Source organism: Suricata suricatta, chromosome 5, assembly GCF_006229205.1.
Source record: "Suricata suricatta isolate VVHF042 chromosome 5, meerkat_22Aug2017_6uvM2_HiC, whole genome shotgun sequence".
NCBI lineage: Eukaryota > Metazoa > Chordata > Mammalia > Carnivora > Herpestidae > Suricata > Suricata suricatta.
The window spans coordinates 20221128-20238077 of NC_043704.1; the positions used below are offsets into that span (position 1 = coordinate 20221128).

General features: G+C 38.5%; 1 long non-coding RNA gene across 1 annotated transcript in view; it reads left to right on the plus strand.

Moving 5' to 3' along the window:
* Positions 1–5754: 5754 nt before the first annotated feature.
* Positions 5755–16950, plus strand: part of LOC115292598 — a 32888-nt gene continuing 21692 nt past the window's right edge. Inside the window, exon 1 of the long non-coding RNA XR_003909050.1 lies at positions 5755–5829. This is a non-coding gene — a long non-coding RNA (uncharacterized LOC115292598). The remainder of the gene's footprint in view (positions 5830–16950) is intronic.

A 16950-nucleotide genomic window follows, 5' to 3' on the forward strand; every position in this document is an offset into this window, starting at 1 on the left:
CATAGTCTATAAATGAGAAAGCTTTTAGAAAAGCACTCTAAAACTATAATCATGCACACCCCACTTATAGAAGCTTTTCATTAAGTTCTCTTTAAACATATTTGATCCAGTCTATGGCACCCGATCTCGTCTAAACATATTTGATCCTGAAGACATAATCTCAAACTTCTTATCACTTACATTCCATTTTTGACTTATTTTCTTCTCACAAGACAGTCTTATCTGTCCCTTCCTCTTTGGGTTGGATATTTAGCTCCTTGATACTGTATGACTTAAAATCTCCCTGTCTTTCTTTGAAACTGTACTGTGCTTTTAACTCTTAAATGACTCTTCTGCCAAATATTGGTATTTTAGATGAATGAGAATCTGTGAAAATTATAAGAAATACTGTGTGTTATGTTATTTAAACTGAAAGGAGAAACAGTGTTTTTCTGACTATTCTCAGATCTATATATACCAATGAATTAATCCAATAAGAGATTTTTTGATGGGCTCCTGAGTGGCTTAGTGGTTAGGTGTCTGACTTCAGCTCAGGTCATGATCTCGTGCTCCGTGAAATTTGAACCCCCATCAGGTTCTAGGCTGACAGCTCAGAACCTGGAGCCTGCTTCAGATTCTGTGTCTCCCTCTCTCTGGGCCCCTCTTCAGCTTGCACTCTGTCTCTCTCTCTCTCTCAAATATAAATAAACATTTAAAAACTTAAAAAAAAGAGAGATTTTTTTGAGTGCCTACAATGCACCAGTTTCAGCTCTAAAAGTGACTGAGTGATCACCGATCAAGACAGAAAATTCCTTGACCTCATCATGTTTACTTTCTAGTGGGACGCAGATGATAAACAGGATAACTAGGTAAAAGATATGTGTATTAAGGTCTTCCAGAGAAACAGAACTGATAGGTTTATTATACAGATTATGTGATTATGGAAGCTGGCAAGTCCCAAGATCTTCTAGTTGAGTCAGCAAGCTAGAGACCCAGGAGATACAATAGTTTAGTTCCAATCTGGGACCTAAGGCCTGAGAACCAGGAAAGTCAAATGTCTAGTCTCAGTCCAAAAGCTGGGAGGCTCAGGACCCAGGAAGAGCGTAGGTTTCAGTTTGAGCTTGAAGACAGGAAAAACCAATGTCCCAGCTCAAAGGCAGTCAGATAGGAGTTCCCTCTTTAGGGGATGATCAGATTTTTATTCTGTTAGACCTTCAACTGATTGGATGAAACTCATCCATATCAGGGAAGATGATCTACTTTACTCAGTCTACCTATTAAAATACTAATCTTAAAAATAAAAAAAAACTAGAGATGAAATTGACCATGAGGCTTAGAACATATTCTACTCAGCAGTTGTAACATATGCTTGGGGAATTGACTATAACACCTTGGAGATGCACAACGGAAGACTACAACACAAATCTGAGCGTGGAGGTGGCCCTGGAATTATCTCTGTTCTAAGCATTCAAGTCAGTAATGGGCTGTGACATGTATTGTCTCTCAAAGTGAATGGAAACTATACTAGGTTGGTTCTAGATCTAGATGCAGTCCACACTGCTGCCCCAAACTCTCTTTCTCCTTCAAACTCTCCTTCTGACAGCAACTCAATCCAGAAGCCCAACTGTGATACTAAAGGAGTGGATCCTGACCTCTGCCTCTGCAAGGAAAGATCTTCTCGCCTGTCCAGTGGCCAGGACAGCACGTCTGAAGTGAAATCCTTAGCTCCTTTTAGTGAAAAGTGTGATGACAACCGGCGTCACTGGGATATATCAGATTTCATGCCAAGAGTCCCTCTGCCAGATATACAAGCACTCCCCAGTTATGAAGTTATTGATGTGTAGATACCCCTGTACTCAGCAGATCCAGATACTATTGACACAGACTATTACCCTAGAGGTTATGACATTGAAAGTGATTTTCTACCACCAGCAGAAGAATTTCCTGTGCCTGATGAGTTACCATCACTGCCTCCAGAATTCAGTGATCAGTTTCAATCCATAGACCCTCCTGGACACATGCTTTCTGCAGGTAGTTTGGGTTTTTCATTGGAAAACTGACGGGAGTTCAACTTAAATCAGTTTATCTGCCCAATTTCTAACCTGTCAATATGTCTGAACTTCCCCCAACAGGCACTGGTGAGAGAACAGTGCTGGTAGAGAACTACTCACAGCATCAAAGACACTTTGCAGCTTCTTCTGTAGAAAACAGACGCACATCTTTGTACTTTCCCAGCTTCTTGCTCTGATGTGTCGGCATGCTGTGGAGTCTGAGGTCATGATGAGTGGCCATGAGAGAGGAGACAGTGGGCACTTTGAAGAGGGGATAATTCCTCCACCAGATTTGCAACAATTTAGGGAAGTCTGAGGCTCAAAACCCCCACAGTGCCTGTAATTTAATGAAGTTATAGAGATTATGTAATTAATCTTCTGCATTGTTCTTCTTTTTCTTTAATGTTTTTTAATTTATTTTTGAGAGAGAGAGCAAGTGAGTGGGGGAGGGCTAGAGAGAGACATAGAATCCAAAGAAGGCTCCAGGCTCTGAGCTGTCAGCACTGAGCCCCACCTGGGGCTCAAACTCAAGAACCGTGAGATCATGACCTGAGCCAGAGTCTGCAGCTTAACTGACTGAGCCCCTTGGGAACCTGTTCTGCATTGTTCTTTGTAGTAGTGCTCAAGCACTTCTCTTAGTGAGCTAAAATGGGAATGGCTACGCTGCTCCACCTGCCTCTTGACATGTTAGCTATTTTCCGTGTCCTAACCCACTTCAACTGGATGAGATTTATGTTGGCTCTGCCACTTCTGAGAATTTTTTGGTATTAATATTTGTGTTAAAATAATGAACTAAAAATCAGTCCTACTATCTTGAGAGCATGATTCATGGATTCATAGAAAATTGATTATTTTAAGTTTTCTGTCTTACTTGGGGGTAAATTTTATGTACATATTTAAATTTTCATAGTTTCCTGGATTTTCAAGATATTTTGTGCATTTGTTTTGGATTGAATTTTGGTGGTATTAGTGTTATTACCTAGCACCCTGATTTTTTAATATAATCAGGATTTCATTAAATGTCTTTTTCCACTGAAGTGTGATTATTTCATTAACACGTTTCTATACACTCCTTCATTTCTAGATATACATATGATAAGGAAAGATCTGATATATGGACATGTCTTAAATGGACTGCTTAAATGGATTGTTTAGAATTGTAAACATTTTTCACTTTTGGGAAGAGTAATCAGACCTTCTGTATATCTGAATAAGCCAAAATCAACATGACAGACTTTTAATGGTATCTGTATATTTAATGCAATGGTCTTGTAAAGGTTTTTATTGAAAACCACAGTTAGCCAGTCCTTCTTACTGGCAATAAGTTATAAATAAATAAAACAACTTAAAATGAAATGAAATAAAATGTTAATCTCATCCAGAACCACCTTCACAGACATTCAGAATAATTTTGAACAAATAATCTGGCACCCCAAGGCCCTGTCAATTTAACACATAATTTAGCCATCACAATGATGTATATTAGATAGAATGTGTCTGTCATGTTAAGAAACAGCAAGGTGTCTGGAGGGGAGTGAACATGGGAGAGAGAAGAAGGAGATGAATCCAGAGAGGTCATGGGGAGCCAGATATGCCTGATCTAGGTAGGCTCTTACTTAGAGCAGGAGCCAATAAGAGGTATTGGAACAGAGAAGTTTTGTTGTTGTTGTTGTTGTTGTTGTCTGTCTGTTTTTAAGTAAGCAGTATGCCCAATGTGGGGTTTGATCTCAAGACCCTGAGATCAAAAGTACAACCTGAACAGGAAAGTCTTGATCTGATTTAAATATTGAGTCCTTCTGGCTGCAGTATTGGGAACTGACTGAAGAAAGCAATGGAAAAATCAGACAGGTTAGTTAGGATGCCTGTAGTGGGTTGAATGGTGCCCCTTTCGCCCCAATATGTCTATAACATCATCCCCAGAATCTGTGAAGGTTACATTATTTGTAAAATGGGTCTTTGTAGACATAATTAAACAAAATATCTTGAGATGAGAAATCATCCTGGATTATCCAGGTGGTCCTCACATCCAGTGACAAGTATCCTTACAACAGAAACACACAGGGGGATTTGAGATGGACAGAAGGGGAGGACAGAATGGAGGCAGAGAGGAAGTGATGTGGTCACAAATGAAAAAATATTGACACCCTCCAGAAGCTGGATGAGGCGAGGAAAGATTATCCTTTAGAACCTCCAGAGGGAGTGCAGATCTACCCATACCTTGATTTTGGACTCCTGGTCTTAAGAGCTATGAGAGAATGCATTTCTATTGTTTTAAGCCATCCACATTTTGGTACTTTGTTACAGAAGCTACAGGAAATGAATGCAAAGCCTTTGTGATAATCCTGGTGCAAGAGGTTTTTCCCTCAACAATTTTCCATAAACTCTGGATCCTGACTGCCTAATGGCTGTCATCTGGATTAGCCAACAAGCCACTCACTCTCAACTTAAAATAGAAAACATTATTCATTCTTTCCTCAGATTCTGTTCCATGTCTTGAATTCCCTATATCAGTTGATGGTATCTCATTCTTCTTAGAGTTTTCCTCTGACTAGTTTTATATATTACTCATTTCCAAGTAAAGTTAAGCATTGTCTTTCTTTTTTCCCCCATTGGACATTGTCTATACATCTCTAATAATATTTAATATGGTTTATTACATTTTCATCTCTTTCACTACACACTCCAGAGGGCAGGGACTGTGTTTTGTTTATTTATCTTGTGGTTTTATCACTTGGCATATTGCCTGTTAGAGGATAGGCTTAATAGGATTTGATGGTTTTCAAAATAAATGATCCATCTTCATAGTCACACAAGCCAGGAGTCTTAGAGGTGCTCTTGGTTCTTCATGCCTCATTAACCCCTATACTTAATTGGCCATTTACTTCAATTTACTTTACTTTCCAAATATCTTTTGTATCAGCCTTCCATCCGCCATTCTTGCTGTCACCAACTTGGTTTTCATAATTGTTCACTGGTACCATTTTAGTGTCTCTTGCTTCCTCTGGTTCATCCTTCTATGGTCTACTCACCGCATGACCACAAGACTGAGGTTTCAAACATGCACATTTGATCATATAATTTCCTGTTAAAGTGACTTTGGTAACTTTCAAAAACCTTATCTGGCATACAAGATTTTTCATGTTCAAGCCATTTTCCTGTATGTCCTTATAATACTTCTGTGCTGAACTACTTGCTCTTCATTCATGTAAATTTATATACCTGTAAACTGATCACAGGGCTCTGGTGATAGACCCTCAGGTCAAGGAGATTTATAAGACATGACTCCTATCCTCATTGAATTCGGTTGCATATTGGAGACAGTAATGTTAAATAGTATAACTATTCCCATAAAGTTGACTACAACAATGATATAAACATTTGAAAATAATATGTAACCTACAGAGAGGGATGGAATTGTCAGACACAGCCACCTGACGGGATGAGTGGGAATTGAATCAGGCCAAGAAGGAAAGGTAAAGTGTTAAGTTTTTTTCCAGTTAGAACTACATATGCAAAGGGGAAAGTGTCTTGGTAGGGAAAATGGTTGTGTGAGCCTGTGTATGGGTTGGGTAGTGATAAGACTGCAATTAATGGAAGGGGGTAGATCAGAAACGATCTCATATACCAGGTTAAGGAGTCTGCATTTTGTAATCAAGGCAGTGAAGAATTATTGCAAGATGTACGTGCGTAAGTGGCATGATCATATTTGTGTTTTAGGGAAATCATTCTGTGAGGAATGTCATGGATTGGAGTGGAGCAAGAATGGAGACAATGGAAGACCTTGACAATGATCCACCTGGTAAGTTAAGTAGGAAGAATATTTATATGCTGAAGAAAAAGAACTAGAAAGAAAATACTAGAGATATCATCAAGAAAGGATAATTAATTTAGTGATATCCCCAAAGACATGGAGGAAGAATTAGATACAGAGCTCAGGGGAAAATTCTTAACCAGAATTTTCCAGGGAAAATAATAACTAAGGAATAAGGAGATAACAGCTTAAAAGGCCTGGATGTGAGCACTAGAGCTAATTGAAATAAAGATGCATCTAACTTATTTTATTGGAATCTGAGGATAAAAAATCAACAGTTTTTCCTGAAAGTGAAAACATAGGATGCAATAATAATAAACTCATGATGAATATTTAAATATAAAATGTAAGATATTATTAATAACAACTGACAAACAACAATAGTAGGGCTGGAGATTAAACACGTTCTAAATTAAACAAGATAGCCAAAAAGATTTTGACGAACTCCCACTCTGTCCTACGGTCTCCACCTAGATGTTGCTTCTTCCATAAAATGTAGTCCAGATGGAGTCTCCTCTCTGTGCATCTGTAGCATCTTTTGCTTTCCCTTAATTGTCCTTAAAATGATAAGTTGTAAACACCTTTTCACTCGCTTATATTTCAACTAGATTTTAAGCTGCATATGGAGAAGGATTAGATTTATACTTTTTGGCATTTGATTTTCAAAATTTATCACAGTGTTTGGCACAGGGCAAGGTCTAAATATGTGTTTGTTGACCGAATATATGAATTTAACTTTTGATTCCGAAGTTTGGATTTGTAAATTAAAACTTATGTAAAAACAGGGGTGACCTGGATAGCTCATCCGGCTTCGGCTCAGGTCATGATCACCTGGTTCCTGAGTATGAGCCCCGCATCGGGCTCTGTGCTGACAGACCTGGAGCCTGTTTCGGATTTTGTGTCTCTCTCGCTCTCTGCCCCTCCCCCACTGACACTCTTTCTCTCACTCTCAAATATAAACATTAAAAATTATTTAACATAAACATAACTACAGAATTTTAAAAAATAGGACATATTTTCCTATATATTAAGACTAGCATAGATATCTGACTCTGGTAAGAAATGATTAAAAGCAGCATTAAAAGAGGGAATTAATATGACATGTATACATCATAACAATATTTATAATTTCCATATTAAAAGAACAAGTTCATGTAGGATTTTAAAAAGTGCACAAGTTAATGTTGAAAAAAGATAAATCAAGAAAAATCACCTAAAAAATTAAAAGTTAAAGAATAAGCGCTGGTCAATGCAAACAAAAAGAAAGCTGCATGCAAAGCAAAATCCATACTGATAAAAGGTAAAATTCACATTTTATCATCGCTTTTTCATCTATCTCTATCCCTTCATGTATGTGTCTGTTTAGTTAATAAGTTATTGCTGTTGTGTTTTAAAGCATATTCTAGATATCTTACTCTTCGACAAATAGCCCTTAAATAATGTAGATATTAGGAATTCTTGTATCCTATAAGCAGAGAATATGTTTATAAGACATTAAAGCATGATCACACATCAGAACATAAAAGCTCCATATGTTATTTTAAAAAGCAGATATTTACATAAATAGGAGAACAATGTAACCAAAATAATTTTGACTTAAAGACTCAGTTACTCGGAAATTAAAAAAAGTTATTGTGAGTAGCTTCAGGTCTATAGGAAAACAAAATTGCACTTACAAAATATTGAGAATAATGTGAAAGCCAGAATAGTAAGAGTGTACTCAAGAATTTTAAATGTGTTATTTATTAAAGAAGAAAAATAAAGATTAAAGAGACTGAGTGTTAATATAAGAAGCTCAAAAGGGCAGTATAAGGAATCTAAGAACATCAGTAGGATGGAACAAGAAAGATTAAAGCAGAAAATTAACAATTAAAAAAATTCTAGGATATACTTTTGAAACAGTTCATTGAGAGGCTCAGTTATTAGATGAATCTGAAGCAAAACAAAGAAAACAATAACAGCAACACATTATAAATGAAAATGGTAATCACCACTAATATGATATTTCATTATTATATGGATAATAATTTTCCCCAAATCATTTATAAATATCATGCATTTCAGTTAAAGTTGTAAAACTTTTTCAATGGTAGATTTGACAAAACGATACTAAAGTCATCTGTAAAACTAATGTTTTCTAAAGTTAAAAAACAAGTAAAATAGACAGTGTTTGGTTAAACATGATATGTAAATATTATTTTAAGTATGATAAACACATAATTATTTTATAATGATAAACACAAAATTGAGGATTGTGGTTATGTCCAGGTATGCGTGTGCAGGGGAGGAGAGGCAGGAGAATAGAATGGGAAGGATATGGAAATGTAAGTTACTGTTAATGTTCCTGATCCTGGCCTGGTTGATGCATTTTTTTAGTAGGCTCTACACCCAACTTGGGGCTCAAACTCACAATGCTTAGATCAAGAGTTACATGCTCTACAGACTGAGCCAGCCAGGCACCCTGTAGGTGATGGATTAATGGGTATCCATTGCTTTATTAAACAATCACTGAATAAATGTTAAATAAATAAAACAGTAAAATGGGTCTATTTTAAGAACTAAGATTGACCAAGAAGTATGATGAATCCAACTTCATGCACCCAAAACTCACTGTGAAAATTTAATAAGAGAATGGCTAAAGAAAACTTTAATTTGTATGTATGGTGGGGGAGAGGACATTAAGAACTAGGACTTAAACTTCATGGTATTAAAATATATTGTAAAGCTACCATAATAAAAATGGTGTATTTCTGGTCCAGGAATTACATAATCTAATGAAACACAGTTTGAAGTCCAGGAATAGATGTGTGACAGATGTGTGTGTGTGTGTGTGTGTGTGTGTGTGCGTATTAATTATGATATGTGATGTATTGAAGAGAATTTAGCATAGTGATCCTGGCTCATCTACTTCTCCATAGATAATTTTATTATCTTCATTATGTTGGTATTTTGAATCAAATGTAAGTTAGAATAAATATTTAAACACTATCTTGAGATGATCATTACAAAGAAAAAGATTAAATCCCATCCCTTGCTTTCCTAATAACTAAAATAATTCCAGTTGGATTAACCCACATAGAAAAGGGAAACATGAAGATTCTGGAAAACAATATGAAAAAATATCTAAATAATCAAAAAGAATGTGAAAACCTTTCTAGTTTTAATGTCAAAGAAGTAAGCAAAAAGCCTTTTGAGTTTTACCTCTTCCGTTAAACAGTATCTCAGAGTGTGCCCTCCCTCCCTCACTTGGATTTTGTGGATAGTTGCCTTCAGAAAGTCTTGGCCAACCTGGTTTCCATGCTTGCTTTGAAGAGATGTGCTTTTTCTGGGTGGATATATGAATAATATTTGATTTTTTCCTTGATGGTCCATCAGTTAAAAAAAGATAGTTATGAGTCAACTATAGTTTGCGATAGATGTACCTGAAACACACACTCTTTTGCTTGGCAAAATGAAGTTTTTTACTCGTTCCGGAAAGATTTCTCTGTATTATATCTTTGAATATTTTTAATAGAAGGTATTTTGCTGGATTTTGGAGGCCCCATTTCTTTCTTTGCCAAATTTGGAAGCAAGCAAGCAAACCCAGGAGATAGGTTAATGGAGTTTAATATTATTGAAAAGCTGGAAAAGATGATCTGAGAGCTGAGTTCAGGTGGATTAATGATATTCTTCCTGAATTAGACAGTTGTACTCGTCTTGTGCCCCTCTGACAGCCTGTACCTCTCCACGAGTAGGCAGACCAAAAGCAAGAGCCAAAGGGTACCCATCATCCACCCATTTTCAGTCTTTTATTCTAAATTCACCCATCAGATAAATCAATCTGTCCCTGGGGAAAAGGGGAGAAAAAAGCAGAGTATAAAGATGAAATTTTCGTTTCACGTTTTTTCTTCTTAGAGAATTGAGTAGAGCTTCCCTCCTCTCTGTAGAAAGATGAGGCCCTGCAAACAGGAGATTGACAAAGACTCTGTTTTTGACCAGACTTCAGAAAGCTCCTGTACCTCCTAGACCCATGTGTGTCCCTCCTTGTAAAATCCAGTTTAAGAAGAACCGTGCTGAATTAGTTTAACTAGAGTCCCCACCCTCTGTATCGGCTCACCTTCAGTATCTGGACCGGATTCCCTCTTCCACACACCCTGGGATGTCTTGTCACCCTGCTCTGTTTTAGGCAAACAACCCTGTCATGTCCGGTTAGCCAGAATCTCTCCTCACTCTGGATATTTCCTCTTAGTAGTTTTCTATCCACTAACCCCCACCCTGCTCCTTGGCAGTAAATTCCTGCTTATGGTGTATTCGAATCTCTTTCCTGCACTGTAAAATCCAATTGCAATGTTCCCTATACCTGTAACAATGGATGGTCCTGAATAAAGTCTGCCTTACCACCTTTCACAAGGGTCAGTGGACTTTTCTTCACTTACAGGGTTACTCCAACATTACCGGGGGGCGGGGGGTTCTGCTTCAGACATTAATTATGCCATCCTATGTTTACCTGGATTTCATCACTGAGTTTCTCTCTAATTTCTTTCTCGTTTGCCTTCAGCATGACTGTCGTCTTTCCTCCATGTCAATGACTCGGTCTGTATCCATGTGTAATAGTTTCTTGCTTTAAAATCCATCCATCAGGTCTTTGATAATAGTGTTTAGGTCCTTAAATAGTTTCATTAAACCTGCAATTTTATCATGTTATCCTTCTTTAAAAATTTTTTAGTGCTTATTTATTTTTGAGAGAGAGACAGAGAGAGAGAGAGAGACAGAGAGAGAGCAAGGAAGGGACAGAGAAAGAGGGAGATACAGAGTTTGAAGCAGACTCCAGGCTCTGAGCTGTCAACACAGAGCCCAATGTGGGGCTTGAACTCACAAACTGAGATCATGACCTGAGCTGAAGTTGGACGCTTAACCGAATGAGCCCTTCATGTTATCCTTCTCTTAAAAAACTCTATCTCTGAGCAAATTTGTTAATGTTCTAAATAATTTGAAGCACTTGTGAGGAATTCTTCCCCCTTAGATTATACATATTTTTTCTTGTATTCTATATGTTAGTTTCTTCCCCTCTCTTTCTCATCCTTACTTCCTTCCCTCCCTCCCTTTCTTCCTTTCTTTTTCCTTCCTCTGTGTAGCTTCCATGCTTGCCATGACATTCCTTCTTCTAGCTTAGGTGGCTTTGCCACAAAATTTTATTAAAACTGGGTGAGTGTGAGAAGATTCTTACTCCTCTCTTCATGATGCCTTTGACATAGGTACTTCCCACACTGCTCCATGGTTTGAGTGCTGGATTCTTGGTGATCCTTCTATTTTTTTGAGGCACCAAAACACAGCTGGGCAGCTAAGCTCTCACCATATTGGAATACCTGAGCTCTGCTGTCAGTTCCAAGATTATGTAAATCAGTGGAGCCACTCCAGGATCCCTTCCACCTCGTAGGGGCGAGTAGTCCATTCCCAGTGCAGAGTATCTTTGCATTTCAGGTGGGATCTTCAATAAGGTTATACATAGCTCTGGATATTGGTTTCTGACAATTTTTCACCAATTTCCCTCTATAAATCATTTGTAGTATTCTTGACTTAGAAGAGGGAAAAGGTGGTATCTCCAGCTCTTTGCATTTAGCTCCCTTTAGACATGGGTATGGCCGACAGAATGTCTCTCTTCCCCAAAGATGTCTATGCCCTAATCCCTGGAGCCTGTGACCATGTTATGTCACATTGCAAAGAAGACTTTGCAGATGACCACCCAATAGGGAGAGTATCCTGGATTATCCAAGATAGCCCCATCTGATTATCTGAGCATTTAGAAGCAGAGAACTTTCTCTAACTAGAAGCAGAGCAGGTGTGGCATCTTAAAAGAGAAGTCAGAGAGTCAAAGCACGAGGTGGACTCCACAGGAAGTTGCTGGTTTGAAGACGCAGGGCAACATGGTGAGGAATTCAGGCGGCCTCACAGAGCTGAGAGAGGCCGCTGGCCGACAGCCAGCAAGGAAACAGGGACCTCACCTCTGCAGCCCGAGTAACTGAGTTCCGTCAACAGCTTGAATGAGCTTGGAAACTGACTCCCCCTCAGAGCCTCCAGCTAAGCGTCCAGCCTGCCAACTCAGCCTGTGCAGCTCGGGCCAGAGGAACTGGCTGAGCCCCCCAGACTCCTGACCTGCAGATGTGGGAGACAGTAATTTCGCGTTGCTTTAAGCTGCGGACTTTGTGGTAATTTGTTATGGCCGCTATAGAACATGAACACGTGGAGACATTAGTAAGAAACGCGGTGGTTTTGATTACTGACTTGCCTGTGATCAGGGTGTGAGGGAGGAAGGGTGGGACTCACCACGTGGTGATTCTGCTTCAGGTTGTTCTCAGGCCCCTTTTCCTTGGGAATTGATATATTTAGACTCTGCCACACCACCCCTCCCCACCGCAACTTTTTAAAGCACTACTGGTGAACTGATGTTGTTAATTTTGAAGTTTTTGTGCTTTAATTAATATGGCACTGCAAGAGGGAGAATCAACACAGCCTCATTCAGTCATCTGAATCTAGAAATGTCTTGCTCATCAAAATGTCAGAAATGAGAGTGAAGGAGCATTTCGAAATTCCAGAATCAAAATATGTTAGTAAAAACAAAGGCTTTTTGAAAATAAAATGAATTACATATGTATATATATGTATATATATACATATATAATATGTATATGTGTGTGATAGTTACTTTTTTAAAAATTTGCATTTATTGTTGAGAAAGAGGACAGAATGTGAGTGGGGGAGGGGCAGAGAGAGAGAGGGAGAGACAGAATCTGAAGCAGACTCCGAAGCACAGAGCCTGACGTGGGGCTCGAACTCACAAACCATGACATCATGACCTAAACTGAGCTTGTACGCTTAACCAACTGAGCCACTGGGGTGTACCAAATTTTATGTGCCAACTTTACTGGGGCATAGAATGTCCAGATATTTGCTTAAACATTATTTCAGAGTGTGTCTCTGTCTGTCTGTCTACCTATCTATCTATCTATCTATCTATCTATCCATCCACCCATCGATCTATCCATCCATCCATGATCTACCATCTCCAATTGGTTCTATTTCTCTGGAACCTTGACTGTTACACTCTATGTATATATTTATATGTACACAGACTTATGATGTGGTATAGTTTTAGGTTATTCACATATTAAAACTGAAAAGTTATGTTATAAAATATTTTTAATCTTCCTCCTGGAAAGGAAAAATATGAAAAACAGTATTACTTTATCTTTGAAGAGAATATCAATGGTATATTGATCTATTGGTGACAGAAATGAAAACATTCATCTTGGCGACAGGAGTGAAATTGGAATACAAGAAAAAGCATCTTAGAGAGACCTAGATTTTATTGTTTGGTCTTTAGTTTTTACATATCACAAAAATCTGCTAGGCACCCATCTTATGTCTGGTACAATAAGAGATGTAGAGGAGTCAGTGGTGGGCAAGGTGGACATTATGCCTGCCTTTTTAGAGCATTTGTGGCAGCCCGGGAGGGCCAGTTTGGACCGTGAAATCAGCAAAGGTGGATTTTCACAGATATGAATATGGCTGACACAGGTGCTCTTCTGGATCCTTGGACCGTACCAGTGTTCCCGCTTTAGGATTTACTGGGAAATACCAGGTGCTAAACAAATGTCATGGAATGTACAAGAGTCTACGGGAATATGCAGTTGGGGACTACTCCCAGTCAGCAGCCAAATGAGTATTTCTTTAAGGAAATCTGTAAGAGAGATGGTGATTAGCAGTTAATGAGTAGAGGTGGTTCAGTGGATTGAGTTTCTGACTCTTGATTTTTAGCTCAGGTCATGATCCTAGGGTCGTGGGATCAAGCCCCATGTGGGGCTCTGTGCAGAGTGTGGAGCCTGCTTGAAGTTCTCTCTCTCTCTCTCTCTCTCTCTCTCTCTCTCTCTCTGCCTCTCTCTCCTTCTCATGCACGCTCTTTCTCTCCCTTTTGCTTTCTCTCTCAAGCAAGAAGTTAATGAGTAGACAGGAGAGGTCTGGAGAACCTGCCAAGCTGAGGCAGCATCAAGCTTGAAGACCTGGAGATACTATTTTTTCAGTCTTGATCAATTGCCACAATAACATGAGGAATTGGGGGATAAGTCCGATTTTTATTTTTTAGCTTCATTGACATATAATTGGCATATAACACTGTATAAGTTTAAGGTGCACAACACAGTGATTCCATATATATTGCAAAATGATTACCACAGTAAGGTTAGTTGACACATTCATCATCTCATTAGTTGCATTTGTGTGTGTGTGTGTGTGTGTGTGTGTGATGAGAACTTTTAAAATATGTTCTTCTAGCAAATTTCAAATACAAAATTTGGCATTTTTCATTTTGTCATCATGCTGTACATTGCATCTCCAGAACTTATTTATCTTAGAACTGGAAATTTGCACCCTTTGACCACTTTTACCTATTTTCTCTACCCCACACTCTCCACCTCTGGCAACCACCTGTTTCTATGTGTTCAGCTTCTTAAAATTCCACATGTAAGTGAGGTCATACAGTATTTGTCTTCTCTGTTTGACTTATTTCACTTAATATAATACCCTCAAGTTTCATCCATGTTGTTACAAATGACAGGATTTCTTTTTTTATGGTTGGATAATATTTCTTATATATGTTATATATATGTCTATGTAATAAATGTAGTATATATGTTATATGTAAATATATACATAATAAATGTGGTATATGTATCTCTATCTTCTATCTATATCTGTCTGTCTGTCTGTCTATCTCACATTTTCTTTATCTATTCTTATAGATACTTAGTTTGTTTCCATACCTTGGCTGCCCTAAATAGTGTTGCAAAGAACATGGGGTGCAGATATCTCTTTAAGATAGTAACTTAATTTCTTCAGATACATATTCAGAAATGGAATTGATGGATCACATGGTTGGTCTATTTTTTTAGTTTTGGAGGAAACTCCACAATGTTTTTCATAGTCACTGCACTGATTTACATTCTCACCAGCAGTGTACAAAACTTCCCTTTTCTCCATATCCTCACCAGCACTATTGCTTCTTTCTTATCTTTTTGATAATAGTCATTCTAACAAGGGGGAGGGGATATCTCATTGTGGTATTGATTTGCATTGCCCTGATGATGAATGATGCTGAGCACCTCTTCCCTTAGTTAAGTCTGTTTTTCTTCCTTTCTTTATTTCTCTCTCTCTCTTCCTTCCTTCCACCCTCTCTCTCTTTCTTCTTTCTCTTTCTTTCTTTCTTTCTTTCTTTCTTTCTTTCTTTCTTTCTTTCTTTCTTTCTTTCTTTCTTTCCTCCTTCCTTCCTCTCTTTCTCCCTTTCTCTTTCTTTATTTCTCTCTCCTTTCCCTCCTTCTTTTCTTCCTTCTTCCCTTTTTCTTCTTTCTTTCTCTCTCTCTTTCTCCCTTTGTCTCTCTTTCTCCCTTTGTCTCTCCTTTTCCCTTTCTATCTCTCCCTCCCTCCTTCCCTCCCTCCCTTCCTTCCTTCTTTTCTTTCTTGCTTGCTTGCTTGCTTTCTTTCTTTCTTTCTTTCTTTCTTTCTTTCTTTCTTTCTTTCTTTCCCCTTCCTTCCTTCCTTCCTTCCTTCCTTCCTTCCTTCCTTCCTTCCTTCCTTTCTTCCTTCCTTCCAGTATCCAGTTGGATACTGACCTCACTGGGCTAGGATCAAGATATTGGTAAGGCTACAATCCTTCCTTGAGGTTCTAAGGGAGAGTCTGTTTCTCTGCTTTGTTCCACTTCTAAGGGCTCATCTTCCTTGGCTTGGGGTCTACTTTCCATCTTCAAAGCCAACAACATAGTGTCTCTGATTCCTCTCCCCTGTTGCATATTTTTCTCTGATTCTCTTCTTGTTTATTTTTTTCTGCTTCTGAAGAACCATATGATGACATTGGGACACCCAGATAATCCAGAAAATCTCCCTATTTTAAGGTCATCTGAACAGCAACCTTAATTATTTTTGTTATGTAATGTAACATAGACTTAGGTTCTAAGGATTAGGACATGGACATCTTTGGGAGGTCATTATTCTGTCCACCACATGATCCTTGGGAATCTGCTTCTTGTCTTTTATTACTGGATGACACAAAAATGATTTCTTGGCTTTTTCCCTCTAGACATTTCTCTAGAGTACTTGATCTCTTGCCTGTGGTCCCCTGACCCCATGCTTTATCACTTCTTCAACTCATACATTCCCATACCCATTAGCTGAGTTGACTCCCAGTTCTGACATTTTCTGGCCTATTTTTCCCATCATCTAGTATCAACCACATGTTTGCATTTAGGCACATCTTATCCTTTGTGTTTGGGCAAGCTATCCTGCTAACTTCCCAATGCCAAGAGTTGCATGGTTAAAATGTACAGAGTTAATCACACTTAGTGAGTCTAATGGTCCCTCCTAAGGTTTTTGTTATGGGAAAAGACAGATATTGCCCTTCTGTGTCATGTTATGCAATCATAGCTGCTGTTCTTAAAAGTTCAGTGCCAGTTCATTCATCTTTTTCAATTAGCTTCACCATAGTTAGAACAATGTTAGAGAGAGATTATGAAGAAGGATTTATAGAGATAGAATGTATGAGAAACAGTCCAATAATCCTTCTAAATTTTTGCATGGCGTGGAAAGTTCTTAGAATCAAAGAGATTATCTCTATTTGTATTTAGAGGACAGGTTAGTAGAGAAAACATTTTTAAACATTTTTTTAGTTAGTTGTTTATTTATTTATTTAGAGAGCAGGAGGGGGATGGAGTGAGAAAGACACACACACACACACACACACACACACACAGAGAGAGAGAGAGAGAGAGAGAGAGAGAGAGAGAGAGAGAGAGAGAGAGAATTCCAAGCATGCTCTGCACAGTCAGAGCTGAGTGCATATGGGGCTCAAACTCGTGAATCATGAGACATGACCTGAGCTGAAGTCAAGACTTGGACACTTTAACTGACTCAGCCACCCAGTCACCTCAGAGTAAACATTTTAAGAGAGAAAATGCAGGGCGCCTGGGTGGCTCAGTCGGTTGGGCATCTGACTTTGGCTCAGGTCATGATCTCACAGTTGGTGGGTTTGAGCCCGGTATTGGGCTCTGTGCTGACAGCTAGCTCAGAGCCTGGAGCCTGCTTCAG